Raw genomic sequence first — 6,207 nt, 5'->3', positions numbered from 1 at the left:
AAGTCAATCCAAAGAAATACCAGAGTTGAAGAGGGCAATAACTGAAATGAAAAATTCCCTAGATGATTTCAACAGCAGATTGGAGGTAGAAGAAGAAAGAATCAGTGAACTAGAAGACAAGACAACTGAAATGATTCAGGCTGAGTAGCAAAAAGTTAAAAAAATTAAAAAAAAAAAAAGCCTAGGAAACCTGTAGGACACTGTTTCAGTTTGCTAAAGCTGCCAGAATGCAATACACCAGAGATGGGTCAGCTTTTAACTATGGGAATTTATTAGCTTATAAATTTACAGTTCTAAGGCCATGAAAATGATCAAATTAAGGCATCAACAAGACGATACTTTCTCTGAAGAAAGGCCACTGGCATCTAAGACACCTCTGTCACATGGGAATGCACACAGTCAGCATCTGTGTGTCCTTTTCTCCAAGTTCTGTTGCTTTCAATTTGTGGCTTCAGTGGCTCTCTCAGCCCCTCCAGGGCTTTTCTCTCTAAGCTCTCTCTGGGTGGTTCTCTCTATGCTCTCTGGGCTTTTTCTGTCTTTTATCCTCATAAAACACTCCAGTAAAGGATGAAAACCCACCTTAAATTGGGTGGGTCACATCTCAATTGAAACAACCTATTCAAAAGTTCCCACCCATGATAGGTCTGCACCCACGGGAATGGATTAAACTTACATGGCATTTTCTGGGGTACATAACAGCTTCAAACCAGCACAGACACCATCAAGCATACCAATTCATGCATTATGGGAGTCCCAGAAGGAAAAGAAAGAGAGAAAGGGGAAGGAGAAATATTCAAAGAAAAACTGGCAGAAAACTTCCCAAATTTAATGAAAGACATGAATACGCACATTCAAAAAGCCAAACACACCCCAAACAGGATAAATTCAAGAGAACCACACCTAGCCAGGAAGTAATCAAATTGTCCAATGCCAAGGGCAAGGAGAGTGTGGTGGTTTAGAGCTGTCTGTACCCCAGAAAAACATGTTCTTAAACTTAATCCACTTCTGTGAGTGTGAAACCATTGTAAGTAGGACTTTGTGATGAGCATACTTCAGTTAAGGTGTGGCCCAGGATGGGTCTTAAACCTATTACTGGAATCTTTTATAAGTAAAATGAAGCTCAGATAGGGAGAGAGCCACAGGAAACAAGAAGCTGATATTCATTCAGTGGAACCTGGAAGAAAATGCAGAGACCAGGAGAGGCCACCGTATGTATTGCCAAGTGACAGAGGAGCCAAGCAGCCAGCCAAAACACCACAGTCTTCAGGAAGAAAGCATTGCCTTGATGACACCTTGATTTTTAGACTTACTTTTAGCTTCAAAACTGTGAGATAACAAATTCCCAATGTTTAACCTGACCCTTTCCATAGTATATGCTTGAGCAGCCAAAAGAAACTAAAAGAGAGTTCTGAAAGCTGCAAGATAAAAGCAACATGTTACGTACAAGAGAATCCCAAGAAGATTAAACACTGATTTCTCATCAGAAACCATTGTGGCAAAAAAGGCAGTGATAAGAAATATCTACCTACACTGACAAGAAGAAAAGAAGAGCTTAACAAATCAAAAACTATTAAGGACATTTAATCAGTCATCAAAAACCTCCCAAAAAAGAAAGCCCAGAACCAGATGACTTCAAAGGTGAATTTTACTAATCATTCCAAGAATAATTAACAGCTATCTGTTCAAAGTTTCCAAAAACTGAAGAGGAGGAAATATTCCCTAACTCATTCTATAAGTCTAACATAATATTCATACCAAAGGCAGATAAAGATAAAACAAGGAAAGAAAACTAAAGACCAATACTCCTTATGAACATAGATGTAAAAATCCTCAACAAAATACTATCAAACTTAATCCAACAGATGATTAGGAAAAGCTAATCATCAAATTTATATGGAAGGGCAAGGGGCCCTGAATAACCGAAGCTATCTTGAAAAAGAGAAATGAAGTTGGAGAACTCACACTTCCTGAAAACTTATTACAAAACCACGGTAATCAAAACAGCATGGTACTGCCACAAGGACAGATACATAGAATAATGGAATTGAATACAGAGTTCAGAAATCAACCCTCACATTTATTGCCAACTGAATTTTGACAAGTGGGCAAAGACCACTTAATTGGGAAAGAATAGTCTCTTCCATAAATGATGCTGGGAAAACTGGATTTCCATATGCAAAAGAATGAAGATGGACCCCTACCTCACAACATATACAAAAATTGACTCAAAATGGATCAAAAACCTAAGTATAAGAGCCAGAACTATGAAACTCCTAGAAGAAACATAGGGAAGCATCTTCAGGACCTGGTGTTAGGCAATGGTTTCTTAGATTTTACACCCAAAGTACAAGCAACAAAAGAAAAAGTAAATAAATAAATAGGACCTCATCAAAATTAAAAACTTTTTTGCATTGAAGTACTTCATCATGAAAGCAAAAAGATAACCTACTCAATGGAAGAAAATATTTGGAAACCACATATCTGATAAAAGTTTAATATCCAGAATACATAAAGAAATCCTACAACTCAACAAGAAAAAAGACAACTCATTTTAAAAATGGACAAAAGACTTGAATAGACATTTCTCCAAAGAAGATACACAAATGGCTAAAAAAAATCACACAAAAAGGTGCTAAACATAACTAGCTATTAGGAAAATGCAAATTAAAATCACAATGAGATAACATTTCACACCCACTAGAATGGCTACTATTTAAAAAAATGGAAAATTACAAGGGTTGCAGAAGATGTGAAGAAATAGAAATACTCATTCATTGTTTTGGCAAACATAAAATGATGCAGCCACTGTGGAAGACAGTTTGGCAGCGCCTCAGAAAGTTAAGTATAGAATTACCATATGACCCAATGTTCCCACCTCTAGTTATATACCCAAAAGAATTTAAAGCAAGGACTCGAACAGATATTTGCACACCAATGTTCACAGCAGCATTATTCACAATTGCCAAAATATGGAAGCAACCCAAGTGTCCAACCAATGAATGGATACACAAATTGTGATTTATATATATACAATGATTTATATATATACAATGAAATATTTTCCAGTCATAAAAAGCAATGAAGTTCTGATGAACGCAACAAAAACGGATGAACCTTGAAGACAGGTTGAGTGAAATAAGCCAGGCACAAAAGGACAAATATTGTATGATCTCATTGATACGAAATAATTAGAATAAGCAAACCCATAAGAGTCAGAATCTAGAATACCATGTTACCAGGGGATGGAGTCGGGGTGGGCAATGGGGAGTTAATGATTAAATTGTACAGAGCTTCTACTTGGGTTGGTCATAAAGTTCTGATAGTAGATGTTGGAGACGGTAGCACAACATTGTAAATGTAATTAACGGCACTCGAGTATATATTTAATGTGGTTAAAAACAGAAATATTATGTTGTATATATGTTAATAGAATAAAAATGTTTTAAAAACATAGGACTGTACAACAAAAACACTGAACCCTTTTGTAAACAAAGGACTACAAATAATAGTACAATTACAAAATATTCTTTCCTGGACTATAACAAATGTTCCATACTAATGTAAGTTGTTAATAATAGGTCAATATACAGGATCTCTGTATTTTATACATGATTTTTCTGTAAACCTACAACTTCTCTAATAAAAATAACAACTCAAGATCTTGTGAGACTTGACCCAGAACATTGTGGATCAACTCAATGCCATTTTGGGACTGAGACTCGTTGTGGGGAGAAAAAATAGTACAGATACTTATTCAAAGTAATGAAATCCTCCTTCTGGGGCTGAACACAGCCAGCACCCCCAGACCAGTGACACCTCTGATGTGGCAGAAAGATTAAATTAATCAAGATATGAGGAAAATCTTCTATGTTTTATGTAAAAGGACACAGATATTTGAAGAGCTTGTTTTTGAAATATAATAGTTTTAGGTAACTTTGACCCTGAATTTATTCAAATAAAATAAAATAATAGTGAACGATAATTTTTTTAAAGATCCAGGCACTTCTTCCATATCATGGTTCAAGACAGATTATATAACTGATTAAACTATTTAAGCTGATAGAAATTTTGCCTGTTTTCCTGTTGTGTTCTTCAGTCACAGCCATAACATATGTTTGAGCTGCATACTGAGTAGTTTTAACAGGTTCAGATCACCGTATATTGCTAAAATTTCATGATAGATACTTTTCCCTTTATTAAATATTATAAGAATTTTTTATGTTCACCCTTTCTGTGTCACAATGGGACAACTTTCTAAATGAAGACATTGAAAGTATAAATTTATTTACAATGTGGCCATTTCACAGGAGCATGGTAGTAATGAGATACCTACATGGCTCCCTAATGGTTAGGAATGTTATTTTCTTCAGATGTGAAATTTTCTCTTGGTTTTTGCTTTTGGGCTCTTGAAACAGATATTTCATCAGAGAGGTTTTGAATGACTCTAACAAGGACATAGAACAATACAGAAAACATGCTTCAGAGGACTCTATAATCTTAAATGCAAGAAACTTGGCAAATTCCGGAAATAACCATATAAAACTTCTGAACGTAGTATGGGTAGCTGTCTTGAAATAACTCTGTGTCAAATAGCATCATGTTATATATCTTCAAGTAACTTGAATGTTATTTTAAAGGAAACAAATTTCAAAACAAACTGTAAAAAAACAAAACTTAAAGAGAAAAAAGCTAACACCTTTCTATGCAGTCCTGTTGGATGTTGGACTTGTCATGAGATGCTGCAGTCTATTTTTATTGAGTCAGAGAGACTATACTTTAAATGGCATAACATGACTATATTCAATCCTGCCTTAATTTTTCTTCTCTACCATCAAAAAATCATCACTAATTTTGAGAAGCATTATCAAAACTTTTCATAAACAGGAAATTGTTAAGCTGTGAATCATAGAAGAAAAAATTCTTCAGACAGCTTTGACTCTGGTCTTGGACATCCTAATGGAGGTAACATTGGAAGGTAACAGAAAAGTAGATGGTGTATGCAAGGAACAAACAGTTTTGAAAACATAAATCATTAAGATGAATACCATGGTGGAATTTCCCATTCCTGTAGCAGTACTTCCCCTTCCAGAAAAAGACAAGGACTTGACAGACTCAATATTTCTGGCAATGAAACTATGGAGCAGGAGAGGCAGATGAGAGAATGCAAACCATTTGAGGGTAAGGATTTTGTACCTTTAAATTTGAAGAGATAACTAAATCAGAATCAGTATTTATTTTGGGTGCATGGGGCAGACATGTTCTGACATACAGACATTCAACCAAAAAAATCTTCCAAGCATCTTTCTTAGAATAGCTTCCAAAATCTATATCTAGAGTATTAAAAAATGCTTGTCATTGAGACAAATAATACAAATACTTACAGATACCTGGCTTCCCAGTAGTAGGAAATTTTTAGTCACAGTCAGTTAAGAATAAGACTGCTCCAGGCGGCATAAAAGATTAGTCCCTAAACCAGCTTTTCCTTCTGCAAAAGCTCACCATGGAAAAGCCAAACTAAAGAAAATGAAGTTGGGATTCTTTCATTCATGAGTCCACCTATGGAACTGGCAACTTCAACACTTTCAAATCAACTGCCAAGAACATTAGTGCAAAAATGTCAGGGAAATAGTATGGTCACTCAAATTCCTCTTCATTGTTGACAAAATTAATCAGCAGTCTCATCTATCCAAACTGACTCGAATGGGCACTAATTTTTTTAAAAGTGAATTTTTAAAAACATTCAAAGGGGACAGATTAGAAAAGCAATGTGAAAATGAAAGTTGTGTTGTGTTGGCTCTGAGAAGTATTGACTCGTAATTTGCATGACAGCAATAGTACTCATCAAAAAGGGCTATCAACTAAAACTTTGATGAAAATTATATTCCTCAAGACAATGGGGAGGCCTCTATGATTTCCCAACAGATCATTCAGTCTTCAAACTTTTCACAAACTGATATGAACATATACAAAGCATTTGGAACTGTGCCTGGTACAAAGTAAATTCTCAAAAAGCATTAAGTATTATTATCATGTTACAGAGAATTTGACTCTGTCAACTCTGGGCTTACAATAAATGTAGACTTAACTTTGCATAAGTCATAGCTTAATATTTGGGTATGTATAACCATTTACTCATGGAGGTTGAGGAAGGTAGAGAAGGATGAGCAACAGTCTTTAGAACTTACAGTCCAGGGAAGAGACAAGATA

The 6,207-nt window shown here is 35.3% G+C and overlaps 1 pseudogene; it reads left to right on the top strand.

The window, feature by feature from the left end:
• Positions 1 to 5,345: 5,345 nt before the first annotated feature.
• Positions 5,346 to 6,000, top strand: LOC119533030 (annotated as a pseudogene).
• Positions 6,001 to 6,207: the final 207 nt, after the last annotated feature.

The sequence above is a fragment of the Choloepus didactylus genome, chromosome 4 (assembly GCF_015220235.1).
Source record: "Choloepus didactylus isolate mChoDid1 chromosome 4, mChoDid1.pri, whole genome shotgun sequence".
Taxonomy (NCBI): domain Eukaryota; kingdom Metazoa; phylum Chordata; class Mammalia; order Pilosa; family Megalonychidae; genus Choloepus; species Choloepus didactylus.
Note: the sequence above shows the minus strand (reverse complement) of the source record. Positions and strands in the feature narration are given on the sequence as shown.